The 18,446-nt window shown below is 44.2% G+C and overlaps 1 long non-coding RNA gene across 2 annotated transcripts; it reads right to left on the bottom strand.

Moving 5' to 3' along the window:
• Positions 1-3,519: 3,519 nt before the first annotated feature.
• Positions 3,520-17,876, bottom strand: LOC127043058 (uncharacterized). Of its 2 annotated transcripts, XR_007772126.1 has the most exons (4): positions 17,698-17,876; positions 10,767-10,860; positions 10,154-10,229; positions 3,520-9,573 (listed from the first exon to the last, which is right to left on the bottom strand). It is a non-coding gene; the product is annotated as an uncharacterized LOC127043058 (long non-coding RNA). The 2 variants fall into 2 exon arrangements; XR_007772127.1 differs by lacking the exon at positions 10,154-10,229.
• Positions 17,877-18,446: the final 570 nt, after the last annotated feature.

The raw sequence follows: 18,446 nt of genomic DNA, 5'->3' as shown, positions 1-18,446 counted from the left end.
TTTCTGAGCAAAGCTTGGTCCTTCCTAGTCTGGGAAGCCCCACTACACAAGGCCTTTAGCAGGAAACTTGGATTTTATTTAAGGTTGAGGCTGGGTTGAATTGCTACTTTAATTTATAAATAAATAAATAAATAAATGCATGTGGGCCCAATCCTCTGCTGAGGTAAATTATCTTAGCTCTGTTGCAATAAGTGGAATGCCCCTGATTTGCACCAGCTAAGAATCTGGCCCTGTAGTCCTAGATTTTTAAGTCCAGAAGGGACCATTCTCGCTTCATCTGACCTCCTACATAACACAGGCCATATAAATTCACCCAGCAGTATGTGCATCAAGTCTATAATTTCTGTCTGAACTACCGTGTATCTGACAAAGGCACAGAGAAGGGAAATGACTCACAAAAGTCCTCCCAGCAGGGCAGTCGTAGAGTGTGGAAGAGAATCCAGGTCTCCGATCTCCCAGTGCAATGCCTGATCCACATTGTCTCTAGGTTGCATGGGCTTAGTCATCCTCTCCCATACCAAGCAATGCAAAAGAGGAAACTTCATCAAATATTATCCAGGCTCTGACTAAACAAAAATCTCATGGCCTCATTCCCTGGGAGGAGAGGGCGGAAGGCTGGTTGTGGACACACGGAGAGGGCAGGAGCCAGTCAGATCAATCCCCTTAAGCGATAGAGGAAATGCCCAGCACTGATTTGTGAAACCTAGATAGTTGCACTGTAGGAGCAGGTGATGCATCAGATGCCTGGACTATCAATATGCTTTGGGGCCTCTTACTACACATGAAGATGTCACAGCATGTGATGACTGCAGGTGGCCAGAGAGCCCTGTGGTTCCTGAACGTCTTCAGAGTCCCTATGAGCATGTTCAACAGAGAGAACCTCATCATGGCTATAAGCCCTATGTGTGGTAGTGTTTGCAGAATTGGGCCAACTGTTTTGAAAGTAGGTTGGTGTGTTGAGTATGACAGCGACTATCTCAAAGTAAACTATCTTTCCTGTAGAGAGAGGAATCATCCCATGATGGCCAGGGTACAAATGTTGAGCCAGCTGGAAAAAAAATAAACAGCTCAAGACACCTTTACATTTTCCAGAAGGTTTTGATAACGTCATCAGAACGTGTCTGAATATTGCATAGGTTACAGCAGCCCTGTGTAGACTTTGCTGCACTTATTTGTTCTTGTAACAGTAAATCTAACTGTTGTAGAGGAGTTCCTTAGGGAATCACCATTCTAGGAGGATATTCTGTCTCCAAAGGTCTGAATGATTCCTGGTATAGGACTTACTCTTGATCTCAACTCTACTGACTCATAACTGACTACAGATCATTGCAGACATCATTTTCTATCATATATGTTTCCTCGGGGGACAGTTTTGTTACATTTTAGTGCTTAATCAAGTGAAGAAATGACAGTACTTGCTACTTTCAGGCATGGATGGGCATTGTGCAGGATTTTCTCCACAACTCTATACTGTATTAACAGTTCTGATCATCAGTAATTCTCCGTGCCATCCCTGAGACTCTCCAGTGCAAAGAACAAGTGCGTGTGGTGATATTGTGATGGGGACAAATATACACTAAGGAAGAGTCTCTGAGTACATCTATACCACAAATGAAGGTGTAATTTTAGTGGGTGTAGGCAGACCTACATTAGCTGTAATCTAGGTAACAGTAGCAATGAATGTGCAGCAGTATGGGCTAGTAACTAAAGTATGAAAGTCCAAAGAGCAACAAAAATGATTAAAGGTCTAGAAAACATGACCTATGAGGGAAGATTGAAAACATTGGGTTTGATTAATCTGGAGAAGAGAAGACTGAGGAGGGGACATAACAGTTTTCAAGTACGTAAAAGGTTGTTACAAGGAGGAGGGTGAAAAATTGTTCTCCCTAACATCTAAGGATAGGACAAGAAGCAATGGGCTTAAATTGCAGCAAGGGCGGTTTAGGTTAGACATTAGGAAAAACTTCCTAACTGTCAGGGTGGTTAAGCACTAAAATAAATTGCTGTGGGAGGTTGTGGAATCTACAGAGGTTTTTAAGAGCAGGTTAGACAAACACCTGTCAGGAATGGTCTAGTTATTACTTAGTCCTGCCATGAGTACAGGGCACTGGACTAGATGACCTTCTGAGGTCCCTTCCAGTCCTACACTTCTATGATTTTATGTACCCAAGGTCCCCAGCAGGCTTGTACCTAGCTCATGCTGAAGCCCATGGAGCCATGTCTTCACTACTATCATTACTCATGCTTGCTAGATTAAAGCTAACATGGGTATTCCGATCCATGCTACAATCACACCTTCACTTGCAATATAGACATACCCTAAGTAAAACAACCAGATTGTCAGCTTGGCCAGATGTAAATCCAGCTCTCTAAAGGTAACAGGCATCGATTTGCCATATCACCCACATGCCCCCTAAAACTTCTTATATATTTGGTAGGGATGGGCAAACCAGGGGAGTTTTTTAACTGTTTTAAAGGTTCTAAAAGATTCAACAAGCTACTTCAAATTCCCAAACCTTATGCACAAACATTAGTTACACTGTAGGTTATACTTATTCATACAAGAATTTTCCACCAGATTCTGTATGTTAACTACACTGTACTTACATTGCAGTTACAATGTGTATAAAAAAAAAACCTTCAGTGTACTTAATAATACTAACTGAACATTGTGTGTACATTAAATTAGCACTGGGCAGAGAATGATACTGTAATGTCATTTAATGGAGGAATAAGAGCGTTCTGCTTTGGAACAAAACCAAAACAGTGTGAAATTGTCCATGAAACAGGCATCTGGAAAAAAAAAAACTGTTTAGAAAAAAATCAGAGAGTTTTGTTCTGCTCATTTTGAAGTGAAATTTGGCCTGGCAGGCTGAAGAGGAGCCAAGAGCCTGGAAATCATGGCTTAGCTGGGAGTCTTGGACCTTCTGAGCCCATGCTTCCAGCTCCCCTTCAGCACATCAGGTGGGCTGTCCCAGAGCAAGGGACCCTGAAAACCCTGGGTCCCCATCTCCAGCAGTCTGCCAGGCAAGCTCTTCCAGAGACAGAGACCCTGGAAGCACTGGGGTGCCTAGTTCAGAGGCAGTAAGCCTGAAGGGCTCACCTGGAGCCCGTGACTCTGAAAGCCCTGATGTCTCTAGAGCCAGAGTATGAAAGTCTTGGGGTCGCCTGGCCAGGGAGAGTCTGCATGGTGTTCTGTGCTGGAGCTGTTGATCTTGGAACTCCTTTTCCATTGAAATTGATGGGACCACTCATGGAGAAGGTTCTACTCAACTTGTGTAAACGTGGCAGAGTCTGACCCACTAGTAGAAATTATAGTTTAAAATGTAAAATATAAATGTGATTCACTTAGTGTCCCTGAATCCAAACTCTCATTAATGCAGACTTCATGAATAGATCTCATACTACAAAATTAACTCAGCAATTACAGCTTCACTCAGTCTGTTAAAGACACTATAGCATTGACTTTTCACCACCTCCATATGCACATTAACTTTAGCAGTCACATCTACTACAAAACAATGTGAAAGAAATCTTTAATACTGCAGTGAAACTACACTGAAGTTGTTTTTTTATTACATGTTAACAATGTATAACGTGTGTTTAATACACAGGAATTTTAACAATAAAGTTATCCTGTGCTCTCCTAGATAGAAGGTGAAAGCAAAAATGTTTTATTGGGTTCAAAATCAGGTAAAATAACCTTGCTCATTCTTACTAATGATTAGGCAGCATTCAGAGAATGAAAAAGTAAGGAGGAGTATTGGGTCAGATCCTCAGCAATTCTCTCAATGCAAAGACAACAGGGAAGGTGTTACAATCCTGATGCATTCCCCCTATTGGATATCCATAAATCTTATTAACATGCTCTTGGCTTGCTAGGGCTGGGCAGAGATTGGGCACTGTCTCTCTGGCTCTGGGCCTCTAGGCGCACACTCCATGTACAGACCTTGTGTTTGACACCCCTCTTGGTGGTGGGGACATCCAGGGTGAAATTGCCCAGTCCTGAGACTAGTGCCAGTTCTCCCAAGCTTCTCCAGTAGCTGCTACAAGCTCTCAGAGTTCAACCAAAACTGTGGATCTTTTGGTTTACTGTTTCCATCATCAGGGACTGAGAGTCTGCAAAGGATTTTCTACAAATACACACATTTTACTCATAGAGTGCGCACAATAGAAATACAGATCCACACAAAAATAATAAATAGCTGAACACAAAAACCTTCCCTGCAGAGTCCTTGCCACTTGGAGAGCCCCTTGGGTTTTGGTCAGTCTTTTTAGGGTCTCAAGACCCTCCACTCCGTCTCCTGCCCAGTCTTGCCTTCTTGTTCTGGTTGATGACAGAGAACTATTACAAGCAGACCTGTTTCTCTATCAGGTGATCCATTGCTTAATTCCCACCTATCTGAAGTCTAGACTGGAAAAACTGGTTTCCTGCAGCTTGTCCACCCTCTTTAGCATACCCACTGCAGTGCCAGGACAAAATCATTCATTGCTAATGACCGGTGATCACTGTGCAATGTTCAAACTGTGCCAACATTTCTTGGAATTCCAGTCTAAAATGGAGGCAAAAGGGAAGGCAGTACACTCTTACAATCAGAATGGTGCTCACTCAAAAAATTAAGTTTTTAGTTTGATATAGATATATACGAAATTGTCATATAAGGCAAGAGCAGACATCTACAAATCTCTGGAAATCATTGGTTTCTTACTAATACTCAGGGGAAATGTCCAAGTCTGCATTGTACCTTCTGTAAGAACACAATCATTTTGGAGAGGTCCCCTTGTTCACAGAACACAGAAGGATACATTTTTAAAACTATGGATGGGGGGGAGGGTGTGGCAATTACAGAAAGTAACATAGATTTAAACTGCCTTTTATCTAAGGGACACAATGGGCATTATAATGGGGTGGCACAGAAGCTGTGTAAATTGCAGCATAAAAGAATCAACTTTTGAACCTTTGTCCTCTAAGCAGACTCACTACAGAATTTTATTTTCCTTTACAAACCGTAGAACTTGCACTAAGAAATGTTCACTGGCACAAACAATGGATGCCTCTGTGACCACTGCTAATTATTACTGTGATGTTTGTCCTGTTTTCAAATGAAAATTGACATGGCTGAAGTATTTTCGCACATTTGCCTTCTCAGTGAAAGCAAGCAGATCTTTAGTCTTGATCCTAATTTGTAACTAAGATCATAAAAGTTCATGTTATGATGAATATAGACAGTTAAACTCTCCCACAGAGTTCCTGTATTGTACTTGAGAGAAGAGTTTGGCCCATGTGCTGTATAGGAATGCACACACATGTAAAGAAACACAGACTTGTATTATATCCTTAAGCTAACTTGTTTCTACAAACCACCCCATCCTTTTGTTACTCTCTGAATTTGTGCACACATGAGATGTGGCTGGTTTTCATGATGACAGTCACAGTGTTTTAGATGGGGATCTAGCTCGCAGATTGAAAAAACAGTTCTGTCTCTCAAGCTGCTTCGCACAAACTAATAATGGATTAGTAATTGGCTTTAAATAGCTACTAAACAACATCAGAAGGGCCAGCTGAGAACTGAACAGTAGGGTACAACTTTGGGGTCATTTCCCTGCAATGTTAACCATCTCTCTCTCTCTCTCTTTTTCCCCCCAATTTTCTTTGCACTCTGATGCACATGCACACACTAGCATGAAAAGTACTTGGGCTACAAAGAGGAAAAAGGGAAACATTTTTTTCCTTATTTAGAGTTTTAAAAACTCTTTTTGGCTTTAAACCCACCTCTGCTGTGCTAACAGGCTTCAAGTATTATGCAAGCAAAATATGATGAAAACATTCTAAAATATAAGAACATAATACTGATAAAACATAATCCAGCCTTTACAACACTTTATATAGCAGTAATAACAAAAGGGCAGAGAGGGACCAGCTTAGAACAAAAGGAAGAAGGGAGGGTGATGAACAAGAACCTGCAGTAATCATACTAAAAACACGTTTAGGAGAAAAATACAGCTCCAAATCTGCAAGCACTTACGCCCATGCTTGACCTTACACCCTGGGTATGTCCCCACGACATCTGGGAGCATGGGTAGACAGACACATGCTAGCTCTGCTTCAGCCAGCACTCTAAAAATAGCAGTGTGGCCACGGGGGTGTGGGCGGTGGCGTGGACTAGCCACTCATGTAGGTACCAGAGGATTGGGCAGGTTTGTTAGCTTGAGCTGCCCCACACTGCTATTTTTAGTGTGCTAGCTTGAGAGTGGAACTAGCCCAGGTCTGTCCACCCAGGCTGCAGCTGGGAAGCACGCTCCCAGCTGCAATGTACACATAGCCTGTGAGTAGTCCCATTGAAATCAGTAGGATTACTCACAGTGCATAAAGTTAAGCGTGGGTGCAAGTCTTTTTTCATGAATCAGTGTTTATATTTTAGATAAGGAAGAGGAGAAGATGGATTTCAGGGGGATCTTCTGAGAGCTCCACTCAACACACTGAATAAAATCCAGGGTCCATTGTTTCCAGAGTAACACAAGAAAAGGGAGAGAAAAGCCCTGTGAGGATAGAAGAATCCCTGCATTGAAATGAATTTCTTGAATATCAGGGTGGAAGTGTGCTGCCCTGATCTAGAGCATAGATTAGAGCAGCAGAAGTACTGCTCTTACATATGCCAGCTGGTTTACAGGCCTTTAGGGACCCATAGGCCAGATGAGCATAGGCAGAGCTCCTCTGAGCTGGGGGAATTCTCAGCTGGTCAGATTTGTCTGATTTCCAACCTCTTTGTGCCACTCCAGCAGGACAAAAGGAGCTGAACTGCAACCAAAAGTCTGGCCCCTCCAGCCACAGGGGTTTGTTACAGGTAAATGGAACAGTGACAGAAAATTACCTGAATGCTACATTTTTCAATGTGGACCAAATTCAGAGGAGATTTAAGTGCTAGTGTAAGTTATTCATCATTAGACCTGATAGAAAAATATACAAATCCAAAATGTTGACTGTCTGTTTCATCAAAACTTTGACACACATACCCCAAAATGGGGAGGCACAAAATTGTCCCATATTTTGACCAGCTCTATTCATCATTAGTAATTCCATGTACATTAGTTTAGGCTGGTGTAATTTTATATAGGCGGGGGAAGGGAGAGTCAGTTTGTATCAGGGAAAGCAGCTAGTAGGTGTAACATAAAACATACCTCTAAAATCCTGTAGTATAGAATTAGTACTGTACTATCAATGGAGGTTCGTGAGATAGCGTACCTTCAAGTGGCCCCTGATCTCTTCAGTCAGGCCAGGTGAAAATACAGGCCATTTATCAGATAGACCAGGATGCTTTCAGCATTCCCAGGATCCTTCGCTGGTCCATCTCTGGCCAGCAAGCTTGGGAAGGAAGAAAGAAATGAGCTACTAAAAGAGAGAGTGTAAAGAGGGAGATGATCAGTAAGCGGGATTTATCTGAACTGTGAGGTCTCAATTAGGGGATCTGCTTTCTGTGGGTATCTTTGTCACCTCAAACTGTGGAGAGGGTCTCTTCCTTCTGAGAGGAGGCATCTTGGGGGTCAGGGATAGCTCAGTGGTTTGAGCATTGGTCTGCTAAACTCAGGGTTGTGAGTTCAATCCTTGAAGAGGCCATTTGGGGTTTTAGTTGGGGATTGGTCCTGCTTTGAGCAGGGGGTTGGACTAGATGACCTCCTGAGGTCCCTTCCAACCCTGATATTCTATGATTCATTCTCATGTATCAACATGCTGCCACTAGAGTCAGGAAAGCTGGCTCCCATCACTTCCCTGCTCAAGCACTACTACAGCAGTAACACCCGGTGGCACATGCCCTCTCATGGTCCTCTTGGGCCTGGTCTACACTGGGGGGGATCGATCTAAGACACACAACTTCAGCTATGAGAATAGCATAGCTGAAGTCAATGTATCTTAGGTTGACTTACTTTGCATCATCACTGCACGAGATCAACGGCCGCCGCTCGCTCGTCAACTCCACTTCCGCCTCTCGCCCTGGTGGAGTTCCGGAGTCGACAGGGAACGCATTTGGGGATCTATGTATCGTGTCTAGACGTGACACAATACATCGATCCCCAATAGATCGATCACTACTTGCCGATCCGGTGGGTAATGTAGACATACCCTTGTTTGCCTTAGAAAGGCTAGTCCTGTGCCTGTGACACAATTTCTCCATAGCACTGGCAGCTGCTGGGGTGAGATATGGTCATCACCATGCTTTCTTAACATATTTTCTTTCCTCAAGTTCCCATCACCACCTTGTTCCAAGGACGTTTGAAGCAGTGATCTAAATGTTACGGCCCATAGGACAAACAGAAGCTGTTAATTGAAGTCTATAGAGGAGAAACTCTGTGACTTCTAGTTGGGGGTGGAGGCAGCATGACCTCTTTCATGGCACAAGTCAATCTTTCAGAGCTGTGTCTGACACCGGATTTTCTAAAACTGGACATGTTCAGCTGCATTGATGTCAACAGCTACAGGAGGTTTTACGGTTTCAGACAAAGCTGGAAGTTTGAATTGGTCCTGCACTGACTGTGTGATGTTGTTTACACAAAATCCAACGTGATAATCAGAAGGCTAGGGAAAATGGGAGTAATTGCAAACTGGTGAAGTGTTGTATTCTAGGAGGAATCTTTTGTCTGCGGAGTGTTTTTCTCTCTCTCACTATAGGATATCAACGTGCTGTTCTACTGAATTATTTTGATATTGCTATGAAATGAGTGCACATTACGCTACAAAAGACTGAAAAAGGAATTACAAGTACAGGGAGCATACATGCTGGAATTAGGGATTGGGGGGTGCTGCCACACCACCTGGCTTGAAGTGAGTTCCCTTATATACAGAGTTTAGTTTGGCTCAATGACTCTCAGCTACCCCACTATAAAAATCGTTCCAGCACCCTTGGCAGGGAGAAACTGGAAGCTGAATTGGAATCAATAGTCCAATCTCAAAAGAGTGGTAATTTTGATATTGGACCAAAAGCAAATATGTGAAGAGGGCCCAGCTAATTCCACCACATAATTTCTGTCCCCATTTCCAAACTCCATCTCTTCTCTTTCCATGTCACCCCCCTATCACCATTATATTCTCTCTCTGCCCTGCACCCTCATGCCTACCTGTAAGCAGCTGTGTGAAGACACCCCTGTGCCTGCACCATAGCTGTACTGCCAGTGTATTGGAGCCACACAGCTATGCACCAGCAACTTCCACACAGCCACTCATCAAAATCAGCCCCATATCAGCCCCCAGCACAGACACACCAGGAACATCCCATTGCCAGGATCACAGACAGACCAGCTGCTGGGAGAATGTGACCAGAGCTCCAGTTCTCAAATCCCTCTCCTCATTTCCCAGAGGGGTTCCTCACTCCCCATAAAGGAATGTATCAAGTAGGGACTATTTGCCCCCATAGAGAAGCACCAAGAGCTATTTCTCTCTCCCCAGTAGTGTTCAGCAGACTGGAAGGGAGATGGTCCAAAGTTCATTCTTGCCCATCCAAGTAGAGGGAGCTAGGCGACAGGATAGGAGCTCTGTGGTCTGATGCTTCCATCTGACCTTGTCTCAGCCAGAGCTCTGTGCTGAAAGCAGAATAAACAGAGCAGTCAGATGAGCGAACAGCTGGACAACTTGGGTTGAGCCCTAAGGCATGGCAAAGGGTGCATCTCTCCCCGTCCCACACTGTCTCTCTCTCTCTCTCTCTCTCTCTCTCTCTCTCTCTCTCTCACTATACAGATACTGTGAACCAGAAGAAAGATATAGTGTAAGAATTATAAACAAAATGATCAAGAAGTTCCATGGTTCCCAAACTGTAGTCTGTAGAGAGCTATATGGTCATATGGTGCTGGCTCCTCCTTTTTTAGCCAGGTGCTAAGTTGCATTAAAGGGCAGCTACAAATACGTGAAATACTTTCTCAATGTCACTCTTTCATGGAAGCCCTTGCAGTAGTTTCCACAGGGAGATTACATGACCGGGAATGAGATTGGACAGACAGCCTTAACATAGGCATTTCCTGACTTTGGAGTGCTTCACTTTGCAACTGACTATTCTTTTCTGTCATTTTTTGGTATGGAGTATGTGCATGGTTCTATTGCTATGTTAGTATAAGTAAGGCTGGTCTTAGGGTTACACAGAAGAGCACAAAAACAAAAGGGATTCACCAAAAAATCTCCCATCCATCTCCTATGGGAACAGCAGGGTCTAGTTTTGTTTGGGGCACCAGGAGATTGGCTAGTTCTGTTTATAGAAGAAAATGAAGATTAGGCGCAGTCTTAAGACATCAGTAAAGGATTTCCAGTTAGCAGTGCCAGCTAACGTTTGTAGGTGGAGTTTAAAAGTTATCTAGAGCAGTGGCTCTCAACCTTTCCAGACCACTGTGCCCCTTTCATGAGCCTGATTTGTCTTGTGTACCCCGAAGTTTCACCTCACTTAAAAACTACTTGCTTACAAAATCAGACACAAAAATATAGAAGTGTCACAGCACACTATTTCCGACAAATTGCTTACTTTCTCCTTTTACCATAGAGTTATAAAATAAATTGATTGGAATATAAATATTGTACTTACATTTCAGTGTATAGTATATATACAGCAGTATAAACAACTCATTGTCTGTATGAAATTTTAGTTTGTACTGACTTCGCTAGTGCTTTTTACATAGCCTGCTGTAAAACTAGGCCGATATCCAGATGAGTTGATGTACCCCTGGAAGACCTCTGCGTACCCCCAAGGCTACGCATACCCATGGTTGAGAACCCCAATCTAGAGGAGTACCTGTTTTTTCAGCTCTCTCATCCCCTACCCAGAGGCTCCAACTGCTCGGTGCCTCCCCACTGAGGTTCCAGTTGCTCATCCTTTCACCTTCTTCCTATGTAAAAAAGAAATGTGGCATTATTATCATATATTTATTTATCCATTGCATTATGGTAGAACCTACAGGTCCCAACCCAGATCCTGGCCCCATAAATACTAGGTGCTGTACGTATACTTAGGAGGAAATGATGCCTGCCCCAAAAGGCTTGTAATCTACCCAGATGAGACAGCTCATACTTTATCACTACTCCCAGTCTCAGTGCTTTGGGTTCCAAGGTTAAGGAGGATGCCACATCTCACTGCACTGTTTATATGTCCCCCAATGAGGCTTTGATACTTAATACTCTGAAAAAAGAATGCAAGTATGAAATGCTGTCCCATGTGACTCATGTCTGCTTCTTGGGGCATCTTGGGTAGTGCAGTTCCGAAAATGAGATTGTATTGTGTGCAGCTGCTTACTCATGTAACATGCTCTTACAAGTAAACATGGGTCATATTATAATTATTCCAATCTTTATTTTTTTTATATAAAAAGTCTCAGAGGCCCTGATCAAATGCCCATTGACATCAAAGAACGACTTCTATTGACTTCCATGGGCTTTAGAACAGGGCGCTAAATGTTAGTGTTAGACTAAATTCTACCCTCATTGTTTCCCATTCTTGCCATCCGTTTTGTGGTGGAGAGCACTTCCTGAAGAGATCAAGCCACCACTTTAAAATCTACAGGCCCTGGAAATAATTTCCCTTCTCTGATTCACTGCAATAAGAAGGCAGACTCAAGTATAGACAGATAGTACAGGCAGACTTTTTGAATATTTTAAGCTCTCGTTATCTCTATCTAACATAATTCCTAATCTGCGGGCAATGAAAGATTGGTTGCCTGGGAATCTAGGTACATACAGTACTGTTTCTGTTAGCAGTTGAAAAGAAACTGATGACCTTCACTGAAAAGATAAAGGCAAATTCCTGTACCTTAGTCATTTTAGAGAAGCTTATTTTTTGCCTTATGAGGAGAGGGATGAATTTAAAGTATTACAGCAGACAGACTCCACTCCCTAGATTGTTTGTTTATAAAGCACCAGTCCTATGAGAATATCTCTCTTAAATACACCCCAAGGTCACCAAGCTGAAAAAGGCCCTACTCATACTACTTGCAGAACAACCTGGCAGCCCCCTAATACCAAAATTAAGCAAAATGAGCTTTTGAGAAACAACAGAAAATCAGACCCCTGTAGCCTCCCTTTTGGAACAATGATGACTCAGAATAAAATCTGAACATCAAAATAATCTGCCCCTGCAAGGCACAGGTGGAGACGGGGGAAGCAGTCACTTGATTGGAAGACTGTTCTTCTGTTGAGTGCGAAAAGGGATTTAAGAGCATTTGATATTTAGCTGGAGAAGGGGTCATGACTTTCCCTCGCTGAGCCAGAGAAATGTAAAGTGATATGAATTGTTTTCATACAGCTGCCTAGGGGTCATTTCTTGGACCTGGCTTTTTACTCTTAGCCATCTTAGATCAGTGGGGACCTCACAAGAGGGTTGTGGAAAGAGGAAAGGAGCTCAGGGAGACGAGAGCATTCCATGTCATTCTACAGCAAATTCTGTTGCTGATAAAGGATCAGCAATGACACGTATGGAAGGAAATCCTATAAACTGAATCGACACGGCTCCAGTGCATTGCTAGGATAGACAGGGCATAGGCACCAGTCTTCTAGACCTTTTCAGATCAGGACTTGATGGCACGACGGTTAAAACATTGGCAGCCCACCTACGCTTGCAATCCCATCATTGTTGTCACTGGTAGTGCTGCACCAGTGATCATGCAACAGTGGGAGACTTCCCCAAAATGATAGCGTAGATAAGGCTAGTCCATCTTTCTTCATTGGACAGATAGAGTGGCCATGAGATGAGGCAATGAGGGCTTGGGAAGGGTGGGAATATAGCTTCACCTCACTGTCAGAGGCCTGGAAGATCCATTATCAACTCTGCCCACAAAACGAAGTGGTACTCATGAAGGTCTACCACCGTAATAGTTGAATGTTGCTAGTGCTCTGAAGTAGAGTATATGGTGCTTGTGAATTACTTTAGACTCTCAACACCTGTGTGGGAGACAAGGGCAGGTCATTCCATTTGTAAACAAAGCAATAACAATAGATTGTATTGCTACAGAGTCTTCCATCCCTGTGCTTTCCTTTACTTGGCAAAGACCACAATCCTGCCAGGAGCTCCATGTGGGATGCCCCTCTGTGCTTAGGCAGATCTCTGGCAGGATCAAGACCATCATTTGCACCATGCTAAAGATGGTCCATTGTTTATATGAATTTGGAATTGGGGCCTTCCACAAATGTTGCCTACAAATCTTTAGGAGAATCCAAACTCCCAGATTGTGAAAGCCTCACGCTTGCAAACACACACAGGCTTAACTTTCTTCACACTGGGAGTCCCACTGAAGTCAGACTACTCATGTCTGTAAATTCAATCCTGTGCGAGTGTCCCTAGCCTCAGAGATTTAAAGATTACAGAGGTTAGGTTCAAAAAGCACTGTGGGACCAGCCGTGGTTTAGAAATGCCAGGTATCATTATTTTTATTAATAATTAGTCGGGTTAATTTCAGGATTAGACTCACTTTCAATATCAGGCACTGCATTGGATGGGCGGGGGTAACAGGAACCATTCCCACTTCAGTCCACTCAGGTATTTTGTTTAACTTGATTAATGTATTTGATTGTGCTGCTTGGAAAGTATGTCCCTTGCAATTGTCCTTTATGCTTTGTGCCTCCATTCCCCACCCACTATCCATGATTTTCTGGAAGTTGTCCACTCAGTCACTATCTGCTTTTCCTGGTCAGGTCAAAACGTTAACCTGATACATTTCTGTTCAGCCACCTTATCTACGGAGGTCAAGCAATGTTTTCAGTCACAAACACATTAGCCATGGCTGGATTTTTCTTCTTCAATCCCTTTGTCTAGAGGTTGGCTACACATTTGATTGGGGATGTCCAGAGAGAGAGAGTACAGTGATCTAGCTGCTACTTGAGTCAACATATGCTGGAGAGCAGCACTTAATACACTTACAAGATTAAGCCTAGACCCAAAGAACGCAGACAGCATTGGAAAGGGCAGCAAAGGAGGGGAAACGCTGATAACTCCTTCATCATCCAGCCCATTATCCTGGGCTTTTCAGCATCTTACTCTGAACAATTCTAGCTCAGGGGGATGCTGCTTTGGATTTTTTTTAAATACAGAGAAGACAAAGGACGGGGGGGGGGGGTTCCAACCCCCAAAGGCGGTGCTTCATCAGGAGTTGGTTAAAAGCAGAAGGTTGCAGGCTGCAGCTCTTATTCTCCCTGCGTCAGTGCTTCCCTTAACGAGCTCTCACCGTGACGCCAGGAGCAGCCTGGCAAATGTCAGCTCCTCACCGATTGTAAGAAAGGGCGGGGGAGGGAGGAGAGGAGACAGTGGCTGTGCATTGCTAGCCTATCTGGAGCAATCGCCTCTGAATAATCCATAAGGAGAGAATCGATCCCACCTTCAGGTGCAAGTAGAAAGCCACTCTGTTTGCATGGACTTGGAAAAGGAGAAACTGGGAAGGATTTTGTTTTCCTGTTTTCTTTTCTTCTCCTCTGTTTCTCCCTCTGCCCCCCACTTCTTCCTGTCACTTTTGCCCCCCTCTCTTATCTCACTGTAACGCTCATAATTCTGTACAAAACCCTGGGTATTCTGCAGCCCAGTGATGGTGCCATTCTGTGCAGTGGGCAGCACCTAGCACGGCGGGGGTGCTACCGTGGCCCTATGCTGCAATGGCAGGCGATTCTGAAATCAGTTGTTAATACGTGTCTCCTAAACTGGGAGCCTGGGAGGCAGAAAAGGCTGCATCGCGCACTCCCTTGGGGAAGAGGAGGGCAGCAGCTGTCATCTGAGACACCTCAGCCCTGTCAGAGCAGAGCTCTTCTCTGAGTCCTCCATAAGTTAGGTGCTGCAGGGCAGGAGGCAGCACTTGCTGTGCAGGGCTCCTTAGCCAAGTAAGAACTGAATTCTCTTCTGAAGCCCCCTGAGCCCCACATGCTGCTGACTTCCTCCCATTTCTTTACCTCCTTAGCCGGCCACACACAGTCCCTCTCCAGCACAGCTCCCAAAGTAGCAACGGGACAAGCTGAGGAGCTAGATTAAAGCAGTTCTCAAACGTCATTGCACCGTGACCCCTTTCTGACAATGAAAATTACCACCCGACCCAAGGAGGGAGGACCAAAGCCTGAGCACACCCACGCTCCACTATCCCCGGGTGGTGGGGTTTGGGATTCGGCCCCAGGCCCCAGCAAGTCTAACCCCAGCCCTGGCAGCCCCATTAAAACAAAGTTATGACCCAGTTTGGGGTCCCAACCCACAGTTTGAGAACCCCTGAAGAAGATGGAAAAAACCTGGCAATCTTGTGAATGTACACAGCATGCAGGGGAAAAGGTAAATTATGTGCACTTTCGGCAGCTGCTTATTAATATTAATGACAGGCCCTTTCTAAATAACAATGATAGCTAGACAATGCTTTCCAGCACCTCTGTGAATTAGGTAGATGAGTAAGCATTAATCCCATTTTAGAGAAGCGGATGCTGAGGCAGAGTTTAATGGTAAGATGTTCTAAAGCATCTCTGTCCCATTTTCAAAAGCACCAAAGTCACTTAGGGGTCTGTGGGTATGTTTACACTGCAAAAACAGTGTGTTCTTAACTCAGGTTAGCTATCTCAGGTTACAATAACAATGAAGAACATAAGAATGGCCATAGTGGATCAGACCCAAGATCCATCTAGCCCAGTATCCTGTCTTCTGACAGTGGCCAGTGCCAGGTGCCCCAGACAAAAGGATCTCTCAAAACTGGGTGGCCGAGTCTTTCCACTGTATTCAATGGGCTTTTTCAATCAGGCCCTAAACTTTGTCAGCTTTCCTGTGCAGTTGGAACGCCATCTTTAATTCACTGGGTGTCTTCTTTCTCTATCCTTGTCTTGTACAGGAATTGCAAGGGTCTAAGATATATGCAGTAAACGGGGTGCTGAAATGCTACATCGCAGGTAGGGCAGCCTGCAGTGGAGGTGCTGAGGGGTAAAGCCGGCATTTCAGCCCTGACTTTGCATTTCTTTGCTTTGTTGGTTTGTGTTCATCCTTTTAATGATGCCTTCAACCTCTTCTGTGCTGAACCACATGCACTCAGGAAAACGCACACCTTGGATGCTATCGTTGTATCAAGCATATGCATCCTGTCACTTCAAGTCATTTCATTGGGTCTCCCCAAGGAAATTGCTATTGATCAATACCAAAGTGACATATACCAGAACTTATTAGAACTGTCAATAATAACAGTATGAAGACATTTTTGCTCAGCAACTGTATTTAAGGACCTGGTACTGCACCATTAGGATCAACTGGGTGTTTGCCATTGACTTCAATGAGAGCAGGATCAAAGCCTAAGAACTGAGATCCCATTCCTGCAATCAGGTTCACATGCCTGGTCTATTGCACCCATGTGGAGTCCCTTTATGAAAGGCATTCTGCATGAGTGTAAGTGTCCACCAAGGATATAACGACACTGAAATGACTAAGAAAAGTGCCCCCTTCGTATCATATTTGATTTAATCCTTCATGACATTTTGATTTAAAAAGCAAATTAGCACTATGAAAAATCAGTAAAGTCCATATTAAATGGATTAAAAACTGGTTAACTCAGTGTTTCCTAAAGGGTGGGTCCCAGCGCACCAGTGGGTCATGGGAAAGTTCTAAATGGGCTGCCATGGCCTGGGTCGGATTAACCTATGATTTATCATTTATCAGTTCAGTGCTATTTGACAATGATGTGAATGAAAAAATTTTTTAAAAAGGCTGGTAAAATTTACTGATGGCACAAAAATTGGTGTAGTAAATAACAATGGAGCCCAGACAGTTATACAAACCAACATGGATCACTTGGTACAGCGGGCTCATTTGGAAAACATGTATTTTAACAGAATCAAATACAAGCTCATACTTTTAGGTGCTGAAAGTGGTGTCCATCGTACACAGGGTTTGGTTCAGTTTGAGTCAGTGGCTCTCAGCACCTCCACTGTACAAATTGTTCCAGCACCATTGGTGCTGGGGTGCTGCTGCCGTTCTTATGGTCTACAAGTACCTATATGGGGAAGAGATTTCTGACTGTAGATAGTGCTGTGATCTAGCAGAAATGGACATAACGACACTGAATGGTTGGAAGCTGAAGCTAGACTAAGATGCACATTTTGAACTATGAAGGTAATTAACCACTGGATATCTTACCCAGGGACCTGGTGGATTTTCCATTACTTGCAGTCTTTAAATCAAGACTATGTTCCTAAAAAATTCAGCTGTTGTTCAAGCAGAAGTTATAGGTTTGTTATAAATATTACTGGGTGAAGTTCTGTGCCCTGTTGTGCAGGAGGTCAGATTAGATCAGGGGTAGGCAACCTATGGCACGTGTGCTGAAGGTGGCACACAGGCTGATTTTCAGCGGCACTCACACTGCCCGGGTCGCAGCCGCCGGTCCGGGAGGCTCTGCATTTTAATTAAATTTTAAATGAAGCTTCTTAAACATTTTAAAAACCTTATTTACTTTACATACAACAATAGTTTGTTATATATTATAGACCTTCTAAAAATGTTAAAATGTATTACTGGCACCTGAAACCTTAAATTAGAGTGAATAAATGAAGACTCGGCACACCACTTCTGAAAGGTTGCCGACCCCTGGATTAGATCGTCATGACAGTCTCTTTTGTCTTCAAAATCTGTGAATCTATATCAGAGGGACAGAGACTTCCTCTTACAGGCACTTCCTTAGAAAGAGAGTTCCTGTGGCATTTCTGCTCTTCAAGGAGGTTGTAATAAAGTTCCTTACCGAATTCAGAGCCGTCCTTAGGCATAGGCAGAATAGGCAGCCGCGTAGGGCCTCATTCTCCCTGGGGGCACCACCCTGCAGGCAGCCCAGACAGTGTAGAAGCAGGGCTGCTGGGTCCTAGAGAGAGCCGAATGCAGCACAGTCTGAGGAATGAGATTGGCTGCTGGGGTCTCTGGGAAGGGGAGGGGGTAGGGACTGGGAAAGGAGCTCACCTCCCCTCCGCCCCATGGAGCACCCCCTCCTTTCTTCCTCCTCCCCAGGAGCACCCCTCTCTCTCTCCTCCCTCCCCTCCGTCAGGGCTGGGTTGGGTGAGGTGCTGGGGGAGGAGGGGAGGCTGGCTGCTTGCTGAGGAATGAAAGTGAAAGTAACTCACTTCCTCGGCAGGCAGCCAGGATTGGAATGTCACACAGGGCTTGGCTGGGGTTAGCCAGATGTGTGAAAAATCAGGATAAGGGATTGGGGTAGGGTGAGCAGATATCCCTATTTTATAGGGACAGTCCCAATTTTGGTGTCTTTTTCTTATATAGGCTCCTTTTACCCCACCCCCACCCCCACCCATCCCTGTCCTGATTTTACACACTTTCTGTCTGGTCACTCTAGGTAGGGTAATTGGTGCCTATATAAGACAAAGCCCCAAATATCAGGGCTGGCCCTATAAAATCAGGACATCTGGATCTGGCTACCCTAGCTCGGAAGCGCCTCTCCCCCAGGCTGGCAGCTGCCAGCGATCCATCTCATCCAGGGAGAGC

Source organism: Gopherus flavomarginatus, chromosome 1 (assembly GCF_025201925.1).
Source record: "Gopherus flavomarginatus isolate rGopFla2 chromosome 1, rGopFla2.mat.asm, whole genome shotgun sequence".
Taxonomy (NCBI): Eukaryota; Metazoa; Chordata; order Testudines; family Testudinidae; genus Gopherus; species Gopherus flavomarginatus.
Note: the sequence above shows the minus strand (reverse complement) of the source record. Positions and strands in the feature narration are given on the sequence as shown.